Here is a 24,565-nt window from a genome sequence, read left to right on the forward strand (position 1 = left end):
TTAATGCTTCAGGCAAGGGTAGGCTGCCATGGAGGACTTGCTGAGGTCACCATAGTTGTACAGGAGCTCCTCCCCAGCTGCAATGTCTCGGGGGTTGATAAGGACGAGGTGAGGCATGCCGTGGATGTTTTGCAGTTTGGTCTGGTAATTCCCACACTTCCTGTGACTGATCAGTTTCTCCAGGCAATTAGTTTTTCTCAAGCAGCATCCATGCAGTAGGTTTTGCTCAGATTGAAAATAGTATGTGTAGCAGCCTGGGGAGGGGTCTTGTGTGTACAGAGATTCCTGCTTCTTGGTATTGGTGATCTCAATGAAGTCCCCATGGTATTCTACCAAGAAGTCTCTCCAGGAGAAGTGCTCGGTGGCAATCATAGCCCTACCTTTGCCATCACTGAGATCAAACTTCAGGGCAGCTTCCTTCCTGCTCTCAATGAGCTCATCTACTTTTTTTTCCTTTCTTGAAGACTGCAGCTCAGCCTTGCACCTGCTAGAAATCTGTGAATTTTCTATTATTCTATTATGCTGTGTTTTCACTTGAGATAATTTCTGAGGGTCCTGCTTTCCCTTGAGGGGATTTTTCAGGGCCTTCTTGGCAACCACTGCATTGGTAGAATTACATGATGGGGGTGATATATTTAAGTACAGCAAAAACACTCTAGAAAAATGTACACCATTGATTTGGGCAATTTTTTAAACGGATTAGTTACAGTGCAAGATGATGATATCACTGCCGTAAGGTTAGCTTGAAGAAATGCCTCTCCAGATGATGAATTCTTTAAAAATGTGCTGCACCAACCTGCCTACCAAAGGAGCTGTGACGTCTCTGCAGAAGTGGAGTTCAGTGAGATAAACATCCGAGGGACCGAGGTCCACTCAAACTCATATACTTTACCTCATTTTTATTTACAATAATCCAGAGCTATTCTGTTTTTCTCTCAAAGTCGCTGGTCCTGGGTAAAGAGAAAAGAAAAGTCACTGTTCAAACTTAATTACACGTGGATCTCTGGAATGAGATAGCAAATGAACTCCACCAGTGAGCTGAAATAACCACCCGGCTTCAGGGGTGGCACAATAACGCAGTGGAAGATGCCACAGACTGCACCGAGAGCAAAATGCTGCACTGTGTGGAGTCTTTTTTAGTAGATACTATTGCAAACAACTAGTAGGTAGAATTAATTGTTAAAAATTTGTAATGCATCAACATGGAAAAAAACCACAACCCATGAAATAGGCATAGCATTTGAACAAACAGAGGGAGCCCAAGTGGGAGATAGGCACGTAAAACTCAACTTTATTAGCAATCAAGGGAATAACAGTATTAAGAAATAGTTCTTCCATGCCATCATGTTGGCCAAAATGAATAAATCTGATAATTCCAAGTATTGAGGAGATGTGAAGACACAAGTCTCCTCCTGTGCTTGTGGGTCTGTCATTTCTTTCAGCCTCTTCTTTGGGTGGTTCCAGTTCTGAATCTAGGCCTTAAGGGGAACCATGTATTTTCACTTGCCATGTTGTACTTCTATCATCGCCATGAGCAGAGTATGCCTAGGTAGCCAGTCAGGTCAGGAAGGATGGGAGACATACCTTCAGATGTGGCTGGAGGCCCAGTCAGACCCAGCCTAGTCAGTCCTGGCTCTGCTGCCCTGAAGGTGTATGCTGGGTTCAGTGCTGTTTTACAGCGTGGATTGGGGGTGGGTTATTATAACTATGTTAGATGAACTATGAAATAGATCCAAGAAGCAGAAAATGTAAACAGAAGAATTTTCACAGAGGAAAGTTAGTGAAGCATTGTCACTACCAAATAGCATGCCTTACTTCAACAGCAGATTATTCTGGTGTCATATATATATATATATATATATATATATATATATATATATATATATATTTTATATGTAATAAAATATGTATAGAATAATTACATGCATATTCATAGTTTAAAGTACAGACAAAGATGAGAAACTATCCACCTAATGTCACAATCCTCTTGCCTCTGCCTCCTAGGCGTTGGAATTACAGGAATGGGCCACAATTCCTGTCTTCCAACTCATTTTTAAAAACAGTGAGTGCATCATTGGTAAAAGGCAAGACAAATTTCAAAAGAAAAGAAACTTACAAAACGTAACTAAACACACAGAAGTCTGGAATTAATGAGCAACAAGTGAACTGAAAGAATGATCATTACGAGCACGGCCTGTTTCTCTGGGGAAAGACATTGCCAACAGCACTGAGAGAAAAATCTGAAAACCTTGTTTTCAGCTGGCGTAGATTCACTGTACTCGGTACTAGGTTTCATAAAGACATTTCACACAAACTTAGAGTGGACTTCGAACGTATTACCCTCATGTGACTCCACACCTCCCTTTTCTACTGCTCCCCTTTCTTTAGTGCCTTTTATTTCCAGAGACAGTTTCATTTCTGCTTTAATGTAATATATCCACAGATGATTTTATGAATCTATATAAAATCTAGGAAGCACAAATAAGAGACCTCGTGTGATATTTGTCTAAGACTTGATTAGCTCAATATAATAATCTTCCAGTGCATTCCTTGTCCTACAAATGGCACAGTTATATAGTTATTCCTCTTTATGACTGAATAATACTCCACTGCATAAGTATATAATTTTTTCTCTGCCCATCCTTGTGTTAGTGGATACCTAAACTAGCTCCATGGCCTTTGTTGGGAATGCTGCAATAAACATTTCTGTAGAAATGTCTCTATAATATGTTGGCTTGAGTCTTTAGGTAAATACCAAGGAGAGGCAGAGCTGCTTTCCAGTCTTGGAGGGAGCTGCATATTGACTTCCGTTATGACTAGACTGGCTTGCACTTCCAGCTAGCAGTGGACAGCTGTTCCCTTGTGTCTGCACACTCACCGGCACCTACTGTCCTTTTCTCAAGATTGCCGTTCTGAATGGGGTGACATGGAACTTCAGTGTAATTCCACAGTCCATTTTTCTGTTGGGTAGTGAGACTGAACATTTTTCATATGTGCATTGGCCATTAGTACTTTATCTTTTGAGAACAGTCTGTTCATTACCTTAGACCACTTATTGATTAGGTTTGATTTCTTGTTATTTAGTTTCTTTTCAGTTTTTTTGTATATTAATCCTCTGTCACATTTGTAGTTAGAAAAGATTTTGTGCCATTCTGGAGGCTGTCATTCAACTGTTTCCTTCGGTGTGTGGAACTTTTTAACTTCATGAAGTGCCATTCATTCATCCATAGTTGGTGATCTTTCCTGAGCTATTCTTTCAAGAAAGTAAAGGCCCCCACCTGAGCCCTGCAGCACTTTCTCTGCTTTTCATTTTAACAGTTCAGAGTTTCAGGTCTTACACTGAGATTTGTCTTTGGTATTGTTTTTCTATTGCTATGATAGAATAACATGAGCAAGGCAACTTATAAGAGAAAGCATTTTATTTGGGGGAATCAAAGATCCAGAGGGTGAGGCCATGACCATCATGTCAGAGAGCACAGCAGCAGCAGGCAGGCAAGGAGCTGCAGCAGTATCTGAGAGTTTACACCTAACGCACAAGCACAAGGCAGAGAGAGTCAAGGGAGGGAGAGAGAAAGATGTCATGGGCGTTTGAAACCTTAAATTCCACCCCAGTGACACACCTCTTCCAATAAGACCACACTTCCTAATCTTTCTCAAATAGTTCACCGACTGGGGACCAAGCACTCAAACATATGAGCCTATGGAAGCCATTCTCATTCCCCTCCATGGCCACCATAGCCTCGTGGCTATATCATAATGTAAAATGCATTTAATCCAACTTCAAAAGTCTCCATTGTATCTGGAGAATTTTTTTTTCTGGATCCCACCAAACCCTGGCAGTCCGACAGCCCACTTATAAAATAAACACACAGACACTTATATTATTTAAACTGTTTGGCCTAATGGCTCAGACTTCTTGCTAACTTCTTACAGCTTAAATTAATCCATTTCTATAAATCTATACCTTGCCACGTGGCTCGTGGCTTACCGGCATCTTCACATGCTGCTAGTCATGGCAGCGGCTGGCAGTGTCTCTGACTCAGCCTTCCACTTCCCAGAATTAATCTCCTCTTTGTCCCGCCTATACTTCCTCCTGCCTGACTACTGGCTAATCAGTGTTTTATTTACTAACCAATCAGAGCAACACATTTGCCATACAGAACATCCCACAGCACTCCGTAATTTTTTACAGTCTCAACACAGTTTAAAAGTTCAAAGACTCTTCTGAGATTCAAGGCAATCTTTTAATTGTAACCATTTGTAAAATCAAAAAGCAAATCACATACTTCCAACATATAATGGCACAGATTATATATTATCATTCCAAAAGGGAGGAATAGGGGTATCGTGAGGAAATACTGGTGAATGCAAATGAAGAAATGACTGCTCCACGGTATGGTTGAGGAGAAGGGTTTTATTGTAGATAGGAGGGAGCAGCTAGAGGGATATGGAAGGGTTCAAGCTGAACCAGGTCATGAGAGGAGAGAGGATGGCAGGGGTGGGGGGTGAGAGAGGAAGAGAAGAGAGAGAGAAGAGGAGAGAGGGACCAAGAGAGGATCTGAGGAACAAGAGGAGGAGGAGGAGGAGGAGGAGGAGGAGGAGGAGAGGAAGGGGAGAGAGAGAGAGAGAGAGAGAGAGAGAGAGAGAGAGAGAGAGAGAGAGAGGAGTCCAAGAGAGCACATGGCAGAAATGGAGGGTTTATAGGTTTATATGGGAAAGACACCGAGGAAAGGAAAGCAAAGCTTGAGGCTGGAGAGGTTTAGGGTAGCAGCAGTGGGCAGGAGTGAGAAGTGCTGAGAGGAGCCAGGACTCTGTAACATGTACTTGCAATACTGAGAAAGCCTGGCAGCCTGTGCATGCTTTAGTATGTTAAATAGGCATCACAGTTAGCCAGTTCTTCCGTACCTGACAACTGGACCAAAGCAAGACTAAAACCCAGCAGGGCAAACTCTACATCCTGTAACTGGGTGTATGATGCCAAAGGGCTTAGCTGGCTCCACTCTTCCAGCTTTGATAACTGCAATACACTTCTCTCTTTTGATCTGGCTCCACTCCCTTCCTTTAACTCTTTCTGGCAGACATCCCAGCACTCTGGCATCATCAACATCTTGGGGTCTCCAAAGTAGTCCAGACTTCACCACCATAGCCTCACTTGATGGTCTCCAGGATTCCCCCATCATATGCCTTCTCCCTTAACAGTGGGAGAAGATTCCACAACCCCTTTACTCCTGTGTCCTTCATACTTTAAAGCCAGAACCAAGTGGCCTGCACTGCCAAGTTCTGCTGCTTGGTTGTAATGAAACTTGACCCCCTTCTTGAATTACATTTGCATAAGCTTTGATTTGTTGATACTTTCATTTGTTGAATAAGCTTTTCCTTTTTAGGAGAAGATTCCTTAGGCATTTCCTCTTTACAAGTTGGAAGTGTCTATGGATGGAGTCTTGCCATATGAGCTTCACTTCCTTTATTCTAATTCCCATAAAACATTTCTTTTCACTTCTCATCTCTTTGCTTACAAGACTTGGCCCCAACATTAAATTTCCTGGTGTTCTTTTTCTCCTCAAATTGTACATTTTGTATTACTTTTCACTCAGCTTGCTCATTTCATTGTAGATCTACATAAGAGTGATTACTAATAACCACACAACAGGATCAGTACTAGGCTGTCTTGAAATCTCTGCCAATGAAATTAGTCCTAAACTTTTCAATTTAGCCTCAGGTAGATTCACAGGACAAGGGCAAAAACCAATCACATTCTTTGCCTAAATAGTGCAAGAATGGCCTCTAAACAATTGCTAATATTCTTCTCCTCAGAAACATCCGGCACTGGGTCTCTATAGTCCCCATTTCTCTAAGCACTGCTGTCTTTCTGGTTCTTACTAGGTTGACCTATTAAGTACTGCTAAAAACTTTCAACAACTTTTTGAGTCCAAAGACTCAAAATCTTCCATATTCCTTCCCAAAATAGCATGGGCATGCCTGTCAAAGCAATATGCCACTCCTGGTACCAACTTCTGTCTTAATTAATTTTCCATTGTTGTACCAAAATGCCATGACCAAGGCAACTTATAAAAGAGAGTAGAAGTGATCCACAAGCATTAGGCAAAGAGAAAAAAAGAGGGTGCTAATTGGGATGGTGTGGACTTTTGAAACCTCAAAGCCCACCCCACAATGACACATCTCTTCCAATAAGACCACACCTCCTAATCCTTCCCAAACAGTTCTTCTAACTAGGAACCAAGCATTCAAACATATGAGCCTTACTGGGGGCCATTCTCATTCAAATCATCACAAGTCTTGATACATTTGGAGTTGATTTTCATACAGATGAGAGATAGGGATCTAGTTTCATTCTTCTATATCTGTGTGGTAGTTTGAATGTAACTGGTCTCCACAATCTCATAGAGAGTGGCACTATTAGGAGGTGTGGCTTTATTGGAGGAAGTGTGTCACTGTGGAGGCAGGTTTTGAGGTTTCCTATGCTCAGGATATTGTCCGGTGTCTTAGTCAACTTTTTGTTGCCTAAAAATGTAGGACTCTCAGCTACTCCTGCAGCACCAGGCCTGCTTGATCACCACCATTGTTCCCTGCCATGATGATAATGGACTGAACCTCTGAAACTGTAAGTGAGCCCCTGAATTAAATGTTTTACTTTATTGTAAGAGTTGCTGTGGTCATGGTGTCTCTTCATAGTAATAAAAAACCCAAACTAAGACAATCTGTGTTACAGGTAGCCCACCAGAGATGACCACTCAGACAAAGTATAGACAATTGAAAGTCTTTATTCCAGCCAGCTGGAACCACACCCAAGTATTTGGGGACCTAGATGTGTCCCCAAGTGTCCAGAACATGGGATTTTTAAGGGCAGAGACCTCATGCTGGCATCTTGTAAGAAGTTTTAACAGACACTGAGATAAGGGGTTAGCTAGAGAGGATTCCTCACAAACAGGCAGTTTAATAGAAGCTAAAATGAGTTAGCTGGGGCATCCTAACCTTTGATTCCTAGAAGCCAGTTGAATGACTTTCCATGGGATTCTCCATCAATGAGATCAAATTCTAGTTAAACCTGAAGTAGTCTCAGGAAGAATACAAGATGGTGGAACCTTTGCCCTGTCCTGCCCTGTCACATCTGGACATCTAGGATTCCCAGCACCGTTGGAGGCTCTTTTTTTCTAATGTATACTTTTGGCACACCAGGTAACTGTGGCTGCACTGGTTTATCTAGATCGCCACACATTTGCTTTTCCATCAGTATCGGGCTGCTGTTCACTGTGGTTTTCAGGGTAACTTGAAATCAGGCATCGTGATTCCTCCAGTACTGTTTTTCTCAGGGTTGCTTTGGCATCCAGGTTCTTTCGTGCCTCTTTGTGAATTTTAAGAGGACAACTTGCAGCATCACTTTCTTCCTCCATCATGTGGGTTCTGGGATTGACCTTACACAGTCAGGGTTGATAGCAAGTACCTTTCCCACTCAGCCCTCTTTTCACTCACTGCCCCATTAAAATTTTTTTAAATGTTAATATTTTGCTCATATGTAAGAAAGTAAATTAAAATAAGGGAAAATATACTATTGTTAGAAGATCTGAGAGTGAGCCAAGCTTATAAAGTATGCAAGATTTTAAAAAGGAAAAGTTTAGCACCATTTCTATGGAAAATATTTTAAACTTACAGAAAACAGAGTGAAATACTGGGAAAATACTTGTGCACTTAGGCAAGTGAAGGCGTACCTGTGTCATTTTCATTTAAAACACATGAACATAGGCTTGATGGTGATTGGATAGGGACCCAAATAAATGCTTCATAAAATGAGAAATTAAGGTGCCGGATATCACCCTTGCTCTGCTGCTTTGGTTGTCTATTGCTGCTACTGCTTTTGTGAAGGTCTACCACGTCTGCCAGCCGCCCATCATGGAGTCCTCACAGTATCTGCTGGCCTTATACCAGTTTCATAGCTGAAGAAACCGAGGGGCAAGCTGAGTGTGGTGGCTCAGGCTTCTAACCCCAGCACATGAGAGGTTAGGGCAGGAAAAATTGCCGTGAGTTCAAGGGCAGCCTGGGCTACATGTTGAGTGCCAAAGCATCCTGGATTATGGAGTGAGACTCTTGTCTCGAAAAATCCAAACTGTATCAAACACTGCCCCACTGTGGTGATATTTTATCTGTATGTTCATAAATAAAGCATGCCTGGAGATCAAGGGGAAAAGGCCAGCCATTTTTAAGTAAACTTAGAAGTTAGGCAGTGGTAGCACATGCCCTTAATCCGATCACTTGGTAGACAGGGTCTCTGTGTGTTCAAGGACACACTAGGCAACAGCCAAGCGTGGTGACACACACCTTTAATCCCAGTACCAACCATAGAGACCTGAAGGTCTGTACAAACAGGCAATGACAAGGAAGTGAGGTAGCTGGGCTAAGAGCCAATGAGAGGGCAGAACAGCAAGGCAATAAAGGCGTAGGAAGTAACTCACTTTTGGTAGCTGCAGAGCTGGAGGGGTAAGGTTGGTGGCTATCACTATTTCCCTGATCTCTAAGGCTTTCACCCCTATATTTGGCTCCATGTTTCTTATTTAATAAGACCATTTAGAAATTCGTCTACACTCCAACCCAACACAAATAAAATTACCCAGTTTCTGGGCTGAGGGTTCTAGACAGCTCAAGCAGCCTATTGATGATGGGGAAGGGGCGAGCGTGGGGGAGGGGAAGCTCAGACTGATGATGGAGTCAGCAACTCAAGGGTGCCCTGCTCGTCAGCAGGGGGGTGGCCCGGGTGCAGCCATGGGCAGCTGACCTCAGGGCCCAAGCTCTAAACCTCTTTTCTTTCCCATAGTAAAAATAACTAATCTTGAATGTGTGATTTTTGTTTTAGGCATGATATGGAGGCATCGCATGGATCACTTTTTAAAACGAATTAATTACGGGAGCACCACTATTTAAAAATGAAACAAACAAACAGTAAACAGGAAAATGGAGCCCGGCAAGGCCGTGCAAGCATGCCATCCCGGCACTCTGGAGACAGGGCAGGGAGATTGGTGTAAATTTGAGTCCAGCCTGGTTTCCATAGTGAGACCTTGTCTCTAAAACAAACAAACAAACAAACAAACAAACAAACAAAAACAAAGATAAAAATGAAAGGAGATGGGCAGTTTTCTTACCCAGGTCTAAAATGGTTAGGGAATGCTCAGTTTTAGAAAGGATAAATTCTTTGCCTATGAAGTGCCTAGAGCTGGTTTCCTAATTTTTAGAAATAATTTTTCTTTCTCTTTTTTAAAAAGGGTTTTCAATTTTAATTTTATGCACAGTGTATGAGTGTTTCCCTGCGTATATGTCTGCTTACTTCCTGTGCTGTATGAGGCCAGACGAGGCCCTCAGATTCCCTGGAACTGGAGTTACACACGGTGGTGAGCCTTCATGTAGGTGCTGGGAACTGAACCTCGGTCAGTTTTCTTGCTGCAGTTGTTTGGTGTTTTTTTTTTTGGTTTCTGAGTCAGGGCCTCAAGCTCTGGATCCTTTTCTCTCACCCTTCCCAGTGCTGGGGTTGTAAGTGTGTGCCCTCAGGCCCATTATCCCAATAGATGTGGGGCATTTGTCTTTCTCAGTTCTGTAAATGTTGATTAATATTGCTCTAAGGGATTACATGTTTAATGTTTTACAAAGCAATTATTTTGCAAAGCCTGAGGGACTCCAGCTCTACTTTTTCATCTGGGGTCTCATGTGTCCACCCCCTCCCACCCCCCCCGCAGTGGGTGCCAGTGGACTCTACAGTTCCCTTGCAGGTAGCCTGGGTGATTCTCTGTTCTACCTGTACTCTTTTGTTTGGTCACTGGTTCATCTGTTCATTCATGTATGCAGTGCTTGGTGTGAATGGAATGTAAGAATGACTTTACGCTTTTCTGAAGCTTGAAATTAATTGTCTCCTCTGGGATTCTGTGCTTTGTTCATGCTTGGGTACAGACTTTTGATATAGTGTTATAGTTATTTTCTACATATATAGTTAATCTTCAGCACTTGTCATAACGTATGGCACACACTGGGCATCTGTATGCTTTCTGAATGTGTAACGCAGACAGAGAAATGCGACATCTACACAGCTCACAATGCTATCAAGGCAAGTTACAGCTCTGTTAACAGTAACTGCAGCTATTAGAAAACAGAGAAAAGCAAAGTATTCCCCGAAATAGTAAATTTTATTAATTAAATTAATTTATTTTACATCCCTACCACAGTTTCCCCTCTCTCCTCTCCTTCTGTTTCCTCCCCCACCTTCCCTCTGCCCCCTCCCATCTACTCTTCCTCTGTTTCTGTCCAGGAAGGGGCAGGCCTCCATGGGTGTCAACAAAGCGTGGCACATCAGGTTGAGTAGGACTAAGCTCCTTGCTTTGTATTAAGGCTGGGCAAGGCAACCCAGCATGTGGAATAGGTTCCCAAAAGCCAGCTCAAGCACTGGGGACAGGGCCTGATCCCACTGCTAGGAGTCCCACAAGTAGACCAAGCTACACAACTGTCACACATATGTAGAGGGCCTAGGTCGGTCCCATGCAGGCTCCCCAGATGTTGGTCCGGAGTCTGAGCTCCTGTGAGCCCAGGTTAGTTGATTCTGTGGGTTCCCCCGTGATGCCCTGACCCTCCTGGCTCACACCGTCCTCCTTCCCTCTCTTCATGTGGTCTCCCAGAACTCGACTCATGCTTGGCTGTGGATCTCTGCATTTGTTCCCATCACTTATTGGATGAAGGCTGTATGCAGACAATTAGGGTAGTCACCAATTTGATTACAGAAGGCCAGTTCAGGCACCCTCTTCACTAGGAGGATGCTTGTCTGGGGTCACCATTGTAGATTCCTGCCAATTTCCCCTGGCACCCCTAACAAGACATCTCTTTCACTACTCTCTGCCTGTGTCTCACCCCAAACCTGCCCAACCCAATCCCTCATGTCCCTCCACCCTCAGCTTACCCAGGAGATCTCTTCTATTTCCCCTTCCCAGGGAAATCCTCGCTTCCCTCTTTGGTCCCTCCTTGTTACCTAGTCTCTCTGGGACTGTGGATTATAGCCTGGTTATCCTTTACTTTATAGCTAATATCCACTTATGAGTGAGTACACACCATGTTTGTCTTTCTGGGTCTGAGTTATCTCACTCAGGATGACTTTTTTCTAGTTCCATCCATTTGCCTGCAAATTTCAGGATGTCATTGGTTTTTACAGCTGAGTAACACTTCAGTGTGTAAATGTACCACATTTTCTTTATCCATTCTTCAGCTGAGGGGCATCTAGGTCGTTTCTAGGTTCTGGCTATACACTGCTATGAACATAGTTGAGCAAGTGTCCTTGTGGTATGATCAAACATCCTTTGGGTATATGCCCAAGATTGATATAGCTGGGTCTTGAGGTAGATTGATTCCCAATGTCCTGAGAAACTGCCATATTGTTTTTAAAGTGGCTGTACCAGTTTCCACTCCCATTAGCAGTAGAGGAGTGTTCCCCTTACTCCATATTCTCTCCAACATAAGGTGTCATTAGTGTTTTTGATTTTAGCCATTCTGACAGGTGTAGGATGGTATCTCAAAGTCGTTTTAATTTACATTTCCCTTATGGCTAAGGATGTTGAACAATTCTTTAAATGTATCTCAGCCATTTGAAATTCTTCTGTTGAGAAGTCTCTGTTTAGATCAGTACTCCATTTTTAATTGGATTATTTGGTATTTTGATGTCTAGTTTCTTGAGTTCTTTACATTTTTTGGAGATCAGCCCTCTGTCAGATGTGGGGTTAGTAAAGATTTTTTCCCATTCTGTAGGTTGCTGTTTTGTCTTATTGACAATGTCCTTTGCCTTACAGAAACTTTTCAGTTTCAAGAGGTTCCATTTATTAGTTGTACATCTCAGTGTCTGTGTTACCGGTGTTATATTCAGGAAGTAGTCTCCTGTGCCAGTGCGTTCAAGGCTACTTCCTACTTTCTCTTCTATTAGGTTCAGTGTAAATGGATTTATGTTGAGATCTTTGATCCACGTGGACTTGAGTTTTGTGCAAAGTAATGGATATGAATCTATTTGCATTCTTCTACATGTTGACATGCAGTTATGCCAACACCATTTGTTGAAGATGCTTTCTTTTTTCCATTGTACAATTTTGGCTTCTTTGTAAAAAATCAGGTGTTTGTAGGTGTGTGGATTTATGTTAGGGTCTTTGATTCAATTCCATTGATCCACATGTCTGTTTTTATGTCAATATCATGCTGTTTTTATTACTATAGCTCTATAGTAGAGCTTGAAATCAGGGATGGTGACATCTCCAGAAGTTCCTTTATTATTCACGATTGTTTTAGCTTTTCTGTTTTTTTTTTCCCCCACATGAAGCTAAGTATTAGTTTTTTGAGGTCTGTGAAGAATTGTGTTGGAATTTTGATGGGGATTGCATTGACTCTGTAGAGTGCTTTTGGTAAGATTCCCATTTTTACTATGTTAATTCTACCTGTCCATGAGTAGGATATCTTTCTGTTTTCTGTTATCATCTCTAATTTTTTTCTTCAAAGACTTGAAGTTCTTGTTATACAGGTCCTTTGCTTGCTTAGAGTTACCCTGAGGTATTTTATATTATTTGTGGCTATTGTGAAGGGTGATGTTTCTCTGATTTCTTTCTCATCCAGTTTGTCATTTGTATATAGGAGAGCTACTGATTTTTTTGAGTTGATCTTGTATCCTGCCATATCACTGAAGGTGTTTATCAGCTATAGGAACTCCCTGCTAGAATTTTTGGGTGTCACTTATGTATACCATCATATCATCTGCAAAAAGCCAAAGTTTAACTTCTTCCTTTCCAGTTTGTATCCCTTTGATCTCCTTTTGTTGTCTTATTGCTCTAGCTAGAACTTCAAGTACTATATTGAATAGATATGGAGAAAGTGATAGTTTTGACTTGTTCCTGGTTTTAGTGGATTGCTTTGAGTTTCTCTCCTTTTATTTGATGTTGGCTGTCAGCTTGCTGTGTATTACTTTTATTGAGTTTAGATATATTTCTTGTATCCCTGTTCTCTCTGACACCTTTATCATGAAAGGGTGTTGGATTTTGTCAAAGGCTTTTTTAGCATCTAATGAGATGATTATTTTTTTCTTTCAGTTTATTTATATGGTGAATTCCATTGACAGATTTTTACATTGTTGACCCATCCCTGAATCTCTGGGATGAAGCCTACTTGATCATGGTGGGTGATCTTTTTGATGTGTTCTTGGATTTGGTTTGCCAATATTTTATTAGGTATTTTTGCATCAATGTTCATGAGGGAGATTGGTCTATAATTCTCTTTCTTTGTTGAGTCTTTGTATGGTTTGGGTATCAGAGTAACTGTAGCCTCATAAGAAGAATTTGACAATGTTCCTTCTGTTTCAATTTGAGGAGTATTGATATTAACTCTTCTTTGAAATTCTGGTAGAATTCTACGTTGAAACCATCTGGCCCTGGACATTTTTGGATTGGAGACTTTTAATGGCTGTTTCTATTTCCTTAGGGATTGTAGGTTTATTTAAATTGTTTATCTGGTCTTGATTTAATTTTGTTATGTGATACTTATCTGAAAATTGTCTGTTTCTTTTAGATTTTCCAATTTTGTGGAGCACAGGTTTTTGAAGTATGATATAAAGATTCTCTGGATTTCCTCAGTGTCTGTTATTATGTCCCTTTTTTCATTTCTGATTTTGTTAATTTGGACATTCTATCTCTGCCTTTTAGTTTGGATAAACATTGGTCTATCTTGTTCATTTTCTCAAAGAACCAACTCTATGCTTCATTGATTCTTTGTATTGTTCACTTTGTTTCTATTTTATTGATTTCAGCCCTAAGTTTGATTATTTCCTGCTGTCTACTCCTCCTGGGTGTGTTTGCTTCTTTTTGTTCTAGAGCTTTCTGGTGTACTGTTAACTCACTAATGTGATATCTCTTCAAATTCATTATACAGGCACCTAGTGCTATGAACTTTTCTCTTAACACTGCTTTCACTGTGTACCATAAGTTTGGGTATGTATTCCATTCATTTTCATTGAATTCTAGGAAATCTTTGATTTCTTTCTTTATTTCTTCCTTGACCCTTCAGAAATTTGGTTGTTTAGTTTCTATGAGTTTGTAGGCTTTCTGTAATTTGTGTTGTTGTTGAACTCTAACTTTAACCCATGGTGATTTGATAAAGTACAGGGGGGTTATTCCAATTTTTTTTTTGTATCTGTTGAGATTTGATTTGTGACTAAGTATATGGTCAGTTTTAAAGAAGGTTCCATGAGGTGCTGAGAAGAAGGCATATTCTTTGGTGTTTGGGTGAAATGTTCTGTAGAAGTTTGTTAAATCCATTTGAGTCAAACATCTCTTAGTTCTCTGTTTAGTTTCTGTCTGGCAGACCTGTTCATTGGTTAGAGTGTGGTGTTGAACTCTCCCACTATTAATTTGTGATTTAAGCTTTAGTAATGTTTCTTTTACAAATGTAGGTGCCTTGTATTTGGGGCATATATGTTCAGAATTGAGACTTCATCTTAATGCATTTTTCCTGTGATGAATATGAAATGTCCTTCTTGATCTCTTTTGATTGATTTTAGTGTGAAATCTGTTGTGTTAGATATTAGGATAGCTACACTAGCTTGCTTCTTAGGTCCATTTGATTGGAAAATCTTTCCCAACCCTTTACTCTGAGGTAATGTCTGTCTTTGGAGTTGAGGTGTGTTTTTTGTATGCAGCAGAAGGATGGATCCTGTTTTCATATCCATTCTGTTAGCCTGTGTCTTTTTATTGGCGAATTGAGCCCACTGATATTAAGATATATTAATGACCAGTGGTTGTTAATTCTTGTTAGTTTTTGGTTTTGTTGTTGTTGGTGGCAGTGTGTGTGTTTCCCTTCTGAGGGATTTGCTGGTGTGAGATTGTCTATTGTCTGTGTTTCCATGGTTGCAGCTAACTTCCTTGGGTTGGAGTTTTCCTTCTAGGGCTGGGTTTGTGGATAGGTATTGTTTAAATCTGGTTTTGTCATGAAATATCTTGTTTTCTTTGTCTATGGTGATTAATAGTTTTGCTGAGTAGTAGTGTAGTCTGGGCTGGCATCTGTGGTCTCTCAGTATCTGCAAAACATCTGTCCAGGCTCTTTTGGCTTTTAGAGTCTCCACTAAGAAGTCAGGTGTTATTTTAAAAGGTCTGTTTTATATGTTACTTGGCCTTTTTCCTTTGCAGCTCTTAATATTCTTTTTTTATTCTGTATGTTTAGTGTTTTTGATTAATATGTTGTGAGGGGATTTTTTTTTTCTGTTTTGGTCCAGTCTATTTGATGTTCTATAAGCTTCTTGCACCTTTATAGGCATGTCCTTCTTTAGGTTGGGAAAGTTTTCTTTTATAATTTTGTTGAATATATTTTCTGTGCCTTTGAACTGGGATTCTTCTCCTTATTCTATTCCTGTTATTCTTAGGTTTGGTCTTTTCATGGTGTCCCAGATGTCCTGGATGTTTTGTGTTAGGAAATTTTTGGATTTAACATTTTCTTTGACTGATGAATCTATTTCCTCCATTGTATCATCAATGCCTGAGATTCTCTCTTCCATCTCTTGCAGTCTGTTGATTATGCTTGCGTCTGTAGTTTCGATTGCTTACCCAGATTTCCATTCCCAGAATTTGCTCAGTTTGTGTTTACTTTATTGCTTCTATTTCAATTTTCAAGTCTTCACTTGTTAGATTGCTTTTTTCTTGGCTTTCTTTAAGGGATTTAGTGACTTCTTCTAATTTTTGTCTTTTCCTAATTTCTTTAAGGGAATTTTTCATTTCCTCCTTAAGAGCGTCTATCATCTTTGTAAAGTCATTGTTAAGGCCTTTTTCTTATGCTTCAGCTGTGTTGAATTGTTCAGGTCTTGCTATTGTAGAATAGCTGGGCTCATATTGCCCTTTCTGTCATTGAATGTGTTCTCACACTGGCTTTTACACACCTGGATTTGGGATGACTGTAGGTCTGGGTGCTGATTGTTGTGTTTGTCCTTGTTAGATGGGTGTTTTGTTCCTTTATTATATTTTCTGTATTGTCTTCTGATCTGAATGGTCAAGGGCTCTGGTGACTGACAGGTCTTCAGGTCCAGTAGGGTGTCTCAGCTGAGGTTTGTGGGGGTTTGGGTGCCTAGATCCAATGTATCCTCCTGTTCTTCTGACTGGTGTGGGCTGTACTTGTGCCTATGGAGTTTGCCGGAGTTGTGGGGAATGGCTGGCCATGAGAAGGATGGCGAGGTTTGTGGGGGTGGGTGGCAGCGTGGGCTTCTGGGGTAGCAGTGGTGGTGATACAGCCTTCAGGCAGGTCTCCCACCAGCTGGCCCACTGCTGGGGGACTGCACCAGAGCAGTGGAATGCGTTTGAGTTGGGGGCGGGGCCCAGCTGCTTTGCTGGTGCTGAGATGGGAAGGGGAGGGGCAAGGGATGTGCCCTGGGGCTTAAGGTCTGGAGGTCGAGGCAGCTCAGCCGGGAGGCCAGTGACTCACCTGCTTTTCCAACTGGTGCCTGCGCCTATGGAGTCTGCTAGAGTTGTGGGTAAGGGCTGGTCAAGGGGAGGAGGAGGAAGTGGGTGGGGTTGGACAGTGGAGTGGGTCTTGGGGGAACAGAATACAGTGGGTGGCGGTGGCGGTGGCGGTCCAGCCTGAAGGCAGGTCTCTCACCTGCAGGCCAGCTGGTGGGGACTGCCTGAAAGTTATTTTCGTCACTCATCATTAATGCGTCTGCTAAGTGCTGCTGAACACTGGATTTGTGATGTCACCCTCAGAGCACAGCTTTTACACCGGATTTGTGATGTCACCCTCAGGGCACAATCTTTGAGACGTTGATCAGCTAGAACTCACATTCTAATAGCTTCTCCAGTGCTCCTGAATCCTTAGCACTTGGGAAGCTGTGGAGGCCGGGCATGATTTGCCCCTACACGGTTCAGTCTGTAATGAGCCCGCAGTGACTGTGCGGTCACTTACCAGAGGAAGGCTTGGGGGTCTTCAGGAGTAGTGAAGCATCTGTTTGTCCCTCTGCTCTCACACCTGGGTCATCAGCACTCCATGTGCAATTTCCCCTCCCCCACCAGTTCTGCAGCGGCGGGCAGCCAGGTGTCTGGGAATTCCACCTAATCCTGACCTTATCTTCCTGGAGATAACCAGATGCTCACGGGGAGACCCAGTCCCAAGACACCTCCCTCACGGCAGGAACAAACCCCAGGATGTGTGACCCGTGCTTCTGGACCAACAGGCCGTGTATCAAGGTTTCCATCACCTCCTTCCTCTGCTTGAATTAATTTGCTGGAGTGGCTCTCAGGACCCAGGGGGACACGTTAACACCTTATTACAAAGCATCTTACAAGGCCGGGCGGTGGTGGCGCACGCCTTTAATCCCAGCACTCGGGAGGCAGAGGCAGGCGGATCTCTGTGAGTTCGAGGCCAGCCTGGACTACCAAGTGAGTTCCAGGAAAGGCGCAAAGCTACACAGAGAAACCCTGTCTCAAAAAAAACAAAAAAAAAAAAAACAAAAAAACAAAAAAAACAAAAAAACAAAAAAAACAAAAAAAAAAAACAAAGCATCTTACAGAGGACACAGTGTGGGAAGGGCACCAAGCTCCCTGCCCTTTCCAGGAGCGCTGCCCACTGAACCCTTAGGTGCTCAACTGTGCGTTGTCTGAACCCCGAGTTTTAAGGTTTATCCGGATTTTGTAGCCTGGGCAGAACTGAAGCGCAGGCAACCACGTCTAAGTTACTGGACATGAGCTGGACAAGACATGACATGAGTTATGAGAGCTTAAGGCCTGTTCAGAGTCTTGGTGGCCTCTGTAATACTCCATCCTAGAGAGCATGGCAGGATCAGTAAAACAACAAGAGCATTAGCATCTGAAAATTTCTGAATGGCCAGCCCCAAGACAGGCAAGAGACTGTACTTCCAGTTCCTATGTCTGCCTTGGGGATAGTTTCTAGGTGTGCTTTGCAAATGGGGAAGAGTGAAAGCAAGTGATCAGGGGTGGGGTGGAGTGGGGTGGGGTGAGGTGAGGTGGGGTGAGGTGAGGTGGGGTGAGGTGAGGTGAGGTGAGGTGGGGTGAGGTGAGGTGGGAGAAGAGAGAATTGATCTGGAGCTTGCTTAAAGTTGCCCTTGACAAATTCTCGTTGTTTAAGCAATAAGAAAAGCCTGGGCCGACTGAGCAGGAGTGTGGAGGACCTTGAGGGCTGTTTTACATTAATTGTGGTTAACTGAACTTTGGTCAGTCATGGTGGTGTTTTGGTAGTGTGTGCCCGTAATCCTAGCACTGGAAGGAGGTGTCAAAGGAACAGCTCGGGCTACACACTGAGTCCCTCTCTCAAAACAACAAAAACCCCAAACAAAACAACCAAAGTGAACTCAATGCAAGCACATAACTTCAATTTCTTGTGTCTGTATAATGCTTTATACTTCTTACATAATTTAAAAGTTATTATGTGCATCTCTCTCTCTCTCTCTCTCTCTCTCTCTCTCTCTCTCCCTGTGTGTGTGTGTGTGTGTGTGTGTGTGTGTGTGTGTGTGTGTGTGTGTGTGTAGGTTAGAGGACACTGTGGGAGTCAGTTCTCTCCTACAATGTGTGACCCAGATACAGAACTGGAGTCATCCGGTTAGTGGCAAACACTCTCACCAGCTGAACCATCTTGCAGACGTTAGAAGCATTTAACTATTGATTATTTTAAACACACTCACAATCCCCATTCTACCATGAGTATGCGGACACCAGGTAAGCTTCAGGAATTTGCTCCTTGCCTTAGAAAGTTGAACATAAGGCTAGACTCGAACTGTTCTCAAATCCAACACCTTATATTTTAATACATGGTATATTCAATTCATTTCCATATCAATTTGATTACAAAACATGAAAGTGATTGAAATCTGATAAAGAGACATCTGGCACAGATATTGTAAGTAGTAACGGGTTATTTAAAAACAGTTATTTTAGAAAGGGAAAATTTAGAATCATTGGAGAAACTCATGGATGGTCTCTGATTAAATTGGCTGATTTTGTGATCAGATACAAGCACAGATGGTTTATTGAGATAGACTGTAAAATCTTAGTTGGTCTTTTTTATTCCTTTATTTTTATGGGTGTGTATGTGTGTGAGTGTGTGGTACCTGGAGTCCAGAAGAGGGTGTCAGATTCCATGTGTGTGTGTGTGTGTGTGTGTGTGTGTGTGTGTGTGTGTGTGGTGTGTGTGTGTGTGTGTGTGTGTGGTGTGAGTTGTGTGTGTGTGTGGTGTGAGTTGTGTGTGTGTGTGTGTGTGTGTGGTACCTGGAGTCCAGAAGAGGGTGTCAGCTCCCCTGGGGGGGTGTGTGAGTTGTGTGGTGTGTGTGTGTGTGGGGGGGGGCACCTGGAGTCCAGAAGAGGGCGTCAGCTCCCCTGGTGTGTGTGTGTATTGTGTGAGTTGTGTGTGGTGTGTGTGGTGTGTGTGGTGTGTGTGTGTGTGTGTGTGTGGGGGGGACACCTGGAGTCCAGAAGAGGGCATCAGCTCCACTGGTGTGTGTGTGTGTGTGTGGTGTGTGTGTGTGTGTGTGTGTGTGTGTGTGTGTGTGGTGTATGTTCCTGTGTGGTGTGTGTGTGTGGGGGGGGCACCGGGAGTCCAGAAGAGGGCGTCAGCTCCCCTGGGGGGTGTGAGCTCCCTCTTAACCACGGAGCCACCTCGGTGGCCGCCTTTGTGAACTCAAAAATTCAGCACGGAGAGATAGCAATCTACACGACAACCAGAAAAAAATGCAGTACGAGGAAAAAACCCGTGATAGAAGGATGAGGACTCCTGACATATGTATATAGAAAGCCCTCTCAAGCCCTAAGTGGGGAGAATGGTGGAAAATGGAACTGGATAAAACCAGATGTTTAAAGAATAACTAGTGAACTGTAGTAAACTCTAACGAACTCTATAGGATTGCACTCTTTTGTCCTATATTTAATTGTTATTCATTTTACTTATTTTACAAGCTTGTACTTTTTAAGTTCTAAAATGCTAATATTTTCTCTCTGTGTTTTTTTTCCTCTACATGGGTAATACTAATTTCCCTAAAGCTTCGGCCACCGGTGTTGTAGTTATGGACAATTTCCACGAGGTGGCAGCAGAACACCACGTTTGGCTTGCTTTCTGTCCTTTTTAATTCTTCCTCATTGTTTTAATTTGCAGGAGGTTGCGACTTAAACTTCCCAGTGTCCCGGGAGCTTGTCTAAAGGAAGCAGCGGGACTGATGCTAAGTGTTCTTTAAAGAGCAGAGGGCTAACGACGATGCGGATGGGCGATGCTGACCAGAACTGGAAAACTGGAAGGAATGCTTTTCTCATCTTGTTTCACCTTTCTGTTCCCCGGCACTCCTAGCCACAGAGTAAAACCAGAAGTCAGAGGGCGAGGGAGTCTGGGAAATGCGGGCTGTAAAGTCTCAGCACAGCCTGAGTGGGGAAGAGCAGGCTTGGTGCTGTGCGCACTAGAAGCAAGAACACAGCATGGTATGACACACGGAGCCAGGTAGGAAGGGCATGGTGATGGGGTCGTGGTGTAACTGAGGAGAGAGACGCTGGTTATCTTTTTAAAAATTAAAAGTTAGATATGCACGCTGCAAAAGGCAAGAGCACACTTGCGTCACTTTCTTCGACATTAGGGCGGCATGTGCTCCCCTAGCACGGAGTTGCAGACAGAAAAGAGGGCTTGGGCAACTGAGCCAGCCGGAAACAGCCAGGGTGTGATTTGATCAGCAGAACCTGCCAAGGATGGATGAAGAGAACTGACTCCATGAAGCACATGAGCTTCCTCTGTTTACCTCCCAATCACAGACATACACACTCACACAACAATAACACGTAAATGGTTTTTAAAAACAAATAAGGGCTATTCACACTGGAAAGCAGGAATCCCGATGACATGTTCATGTGTGTGTGTGTGTGTGTGTGTGTGTGTGTGTCTGTATCCCTGAAGATTCAATTAAGACTTCATTATACTATAGTCAGTAGTATTTCTATGAACCAACTGAAAAATAAAGCTACAGTAACCATCAAAACAACTAACTAATGAAACAAAGTACTTGGGGATAAATTTATTCAAAAAGAACTTCACAATGGAAGTATAAAGTACCAATGAGAACTTTGAAGAGGACACACGGACACACACACACACACACACATGGACATTCCACAACCATGAATTAGAAAAACTAAGACTGTTCAAGTGCCTGTTCTGGCCCTACTCATTCAGTACACTCTTTATCAAGATATCAGTGTTTGTCTTTCATAGAAATAAATAATTAAAAAAAAAAAACACTTCCGAATTTATATGGAACCAAAACCCACCCTGGATAGTTAAAGAGATCTTGAGCAGAAGGAATGGAGCTGTGGCAACCTTTCTCTCCGTCCACTCACGACGGTACTGAATATAATGCTTTAAACAGCTGCCGTTTGTCAGAGCTGCGGTCAACATTTATCTTCCCTCTTGGGTTTGCACACTATTCTCCCACTGGGTATCAGTGTCTGTCTGACTCATAAACAGTCTGGTCCCTGACCTGTACTTGCTGTCTTCAGGGTACTGTGGTTTAAGAAGAGAAAAACTTAACCTGCTCCCTCTTCATCAGTAAGAGGCTCCTTCACAGAGATGTGGATTCGAATCCAGGGGAAGGAAGCTGGAAACCACAGGCCTACCATGTTTTCATGGCCCAGTGGCGTGTCCGGAGCACAGAAAGAGCAGTTTTCCTGAGACTGAAGCTTAATGTCTGGACCATGACATCAGTGAGTACATCTCATAGAATTTGGGGGCTAGGAGACATCTTGGAGATAATCTAGTCTGCCCTTTTCCAATATAGGAACTCAAGAAGCTTGCTGTGATTGGTCAGGTGCTCTTCCTGTTAACCAGTTCCATGCCCGACTCCCACTACTACCATCTTCTAGGGACTGCAGGTGACTTCGACACGTGCCCAAGTCTTAACTTTACAGATCATGAGATCAGAAAAGATGTGAGAGCCTTTCCCAATTCAAAGATCAGATCCAACCAGCAGTTAAAATAGTTACTTCTAAGCCGGGCGGTGGTGGCACACGCCTTTAATCCCAGCACTGGGGAGGCAGAGCCAGGTGGATCTCTGTGAGTTCGAGGCCAGCCTGGGCTACCAAGTGAGTTCCAGGAAAGGCGCAAAGCTACACAGAGAAACCCTGTCTCGAAAAACCAAAAAAAAAAAAGTTACTTCTACAGAGCGAGTTCAAGGACAGCCAGGGCCATATAGAGAAACCCTGTCTCAAAAACAAAACAAACGAACAAACAAAAAATCAGACAACAAGAACTAAGTCACTTCTTCATTTTCTCGCCCATCACTCAGTTTGATTGAATTGCTTTCACCTTTAGCTTTGGACTGTTAAATACACCTCGACTGTCACTGGTTTGTCAGTGTCAAAGCTGTCCTTCGATCACATTTTAAAAAATTCAACCACCTGTTTATTTAGCAGAGTTAGAATGACATATTGTTAGGGTAGAGAACGCATAGAAACCCAGCCTGCCTCCCACGGAGCTCCCAGGGAGCATTTCAGGCTGTCTTCCTTTTATTGGCGGCCTCAAAGGACATGGCTGAAGGGTGTAACTCCCTCACCTTGGGCCTCCTTCCACACTATAACCCTTCCCATTGTCATTTGCCTGAGCCACACACAGTCAGAACGTTTGGAATTTACATTCCACGTCTCAGCCCCATCTCTCAGTCTTTGCTCCCTAACCGAAAGTATCTGCTGCTCACAATTCAACCTTAACCTGAAGCTTTTGCAATAGTCTTTCTTGTTTTGGATTGCCTTCAGGAATGGCTCATCAGAGAATATCCTGAGCGGACGGTCCATGTTTTCTCTGGCCATTGTGGTTTTTGGGTCTGAAGAATACATTGACCTACATAAAATCCTGAGAACATATTTTCTTTTTTTTTTTCTTTTTTTTCAGAGCTGAGAACTGAACCTAGGACCTTGCGCTTGCTAGGCAAGCGCTCTACCACTGAATTAAATCCCCAACCCCCGAACATATTTTCTTACACCTTAAAAATGTTGTGTCTTTAAAATGTTGCTCCAGTGTTTTCTCCCCCAAACTGGAACTGCTAGGAGATGTCAGTGGGACTTGCATGCTCCTGCTGGATATATTTTCTTTACATTCAGTATTTTATAAGCTCTTTATGGCATTGACCAGTTTGACTCACTTCTTGGCATGCGTATTCAGACCTTCTCGAGCTCAGGAAGCATGCTTGCATGGAGGTTTTCGTTATTTTTTTCTTGGGTGGAGCACTTGTGCTTTTGAATGTCTCATGATTCCACAATTATACTTACTATTAACCCCACCTGCTGTGGGATGTTCTGTATGACAAATGTGTTGCTGATTAGTCAATAAATAAAACACTGATTGGCCATTGGCTAGGCAGGAAGTGTAGGCGAGACAAGGAGGAGAATAAAGCAACTGGGAAGTGGAAGGCTGAGTCAGAGAGACACTGCCAGCCGCCATGATGAAAAACAGCATGTAAAGGTGCCGGTAAGCCACGAGCCATGTGACAAGGTATAGATTTATAGAAATGGATTAATTTAAGCTGTAAGAACAGTTAGCAAGAAGCCTGCCACGGCCATACAGTTTGTAACCAATATAAGTCTCCTTGTTACTTGGTTGGGTCTGAGTGGCTGTGGGACTGGCAGGTGTCAGAGATTTGTCCTGACTGTGGGCCAGGCAGGAAAACTCTAGCTACAAATGGCGCCCAACGAGGGGCAAGAGTTTCCACCTAAAAACTGAGAAAAAAGATTCTAAAATGGAGCTAAAAACAGTTCCTAATTGTCTCTCTCAAATGAGCAGCAGCTGCCGGTTTGAGCTACTTGTGGGTTCCTAGCATGCATGCTCGACCTGCAGTATGGCGGGAGTGAGGCCTCTGCAAGTGGCACATTAAGCTGCATGGTGGATTTAGCCTTTGCAGGTACAAAACAAAAAAAGAGGTTTCTGGGCTACACGCTGCTTGGATAAAAGGATAGACCCACGATAGCTCCCAGAGCTGGTGGTAAACCACCACCATGTTGGGAAGCTGAGGTGGGCGGAGCCAGCAGCTACAGCTGCTGCAGCTTAAAGCAATAGATTCACAATAAGACAAATTCAGATGTAATAGTTTACAATGTGTGTAAAATATACGTAGGCTTAAAAGAGACAAAAAAGGTGATATATACAGTTATAAAAACAAATACATAGTTTTAAAAAATAAAGTCTTTAAAGAGACAGTAAAATTAATATAAAAAATAAGCCATGTAAAGATGAATATTACACAGAGAATCTGGATTGTGTTGTCTTTGGGATTTTTAACTACAGAAAAACATTTGATTGTAAAAGCTGTTTAGTTGGCCGGGCGGTGGTGGCGCACGCCTTTAATCCCAGCACTCGGGAGGCAGAGCCAGGCGGATCTCTGTGAGTTCGAGGCCAGCCTGGTCTACAAAGTGAGTTCCAGGAAAGGCGCAAAACTACAGAGAAACCCTGTCTCGAAAAAAAAAAAAAAAAAAAAACGGAAAAAAAAAAAAAAAGCTGTTGAGTTATGCCAAAATGTATATTTTAAAGTTACCTTGACTTCAAA

The 24,565-nt window shown here is 42.7% G+C and overlaps 1 pseudogene; it reads right to left on the reverse strand.

Moving 5' to 3' along the window:
- The window catches only part of LOC128098673 (N-lysine methyltransferase KMT5A-like), a 37,118-nt pseudogene continuing 12,553 nt past the window's right edge, over positions 1-24,565 (reverse strand).

The sequence above is a fragment of the Peromyscus californicus genome, unplaced genomic scaffold (assembly GCF_007827085.1).
Source record: "Peromyscus californicus insignis strain IS unplaced genomic scaffold, ASM782708v3 Scaffold_6__1_contigs__length_162567912, whole genome shotgun sequence".
Classification (NCBI taxonomy): Eukaryota; Metazoa; Chordata; class Mammalia; order Rodentia; family Cricetidae; genus Peromyscus; species Peromyscus californicus.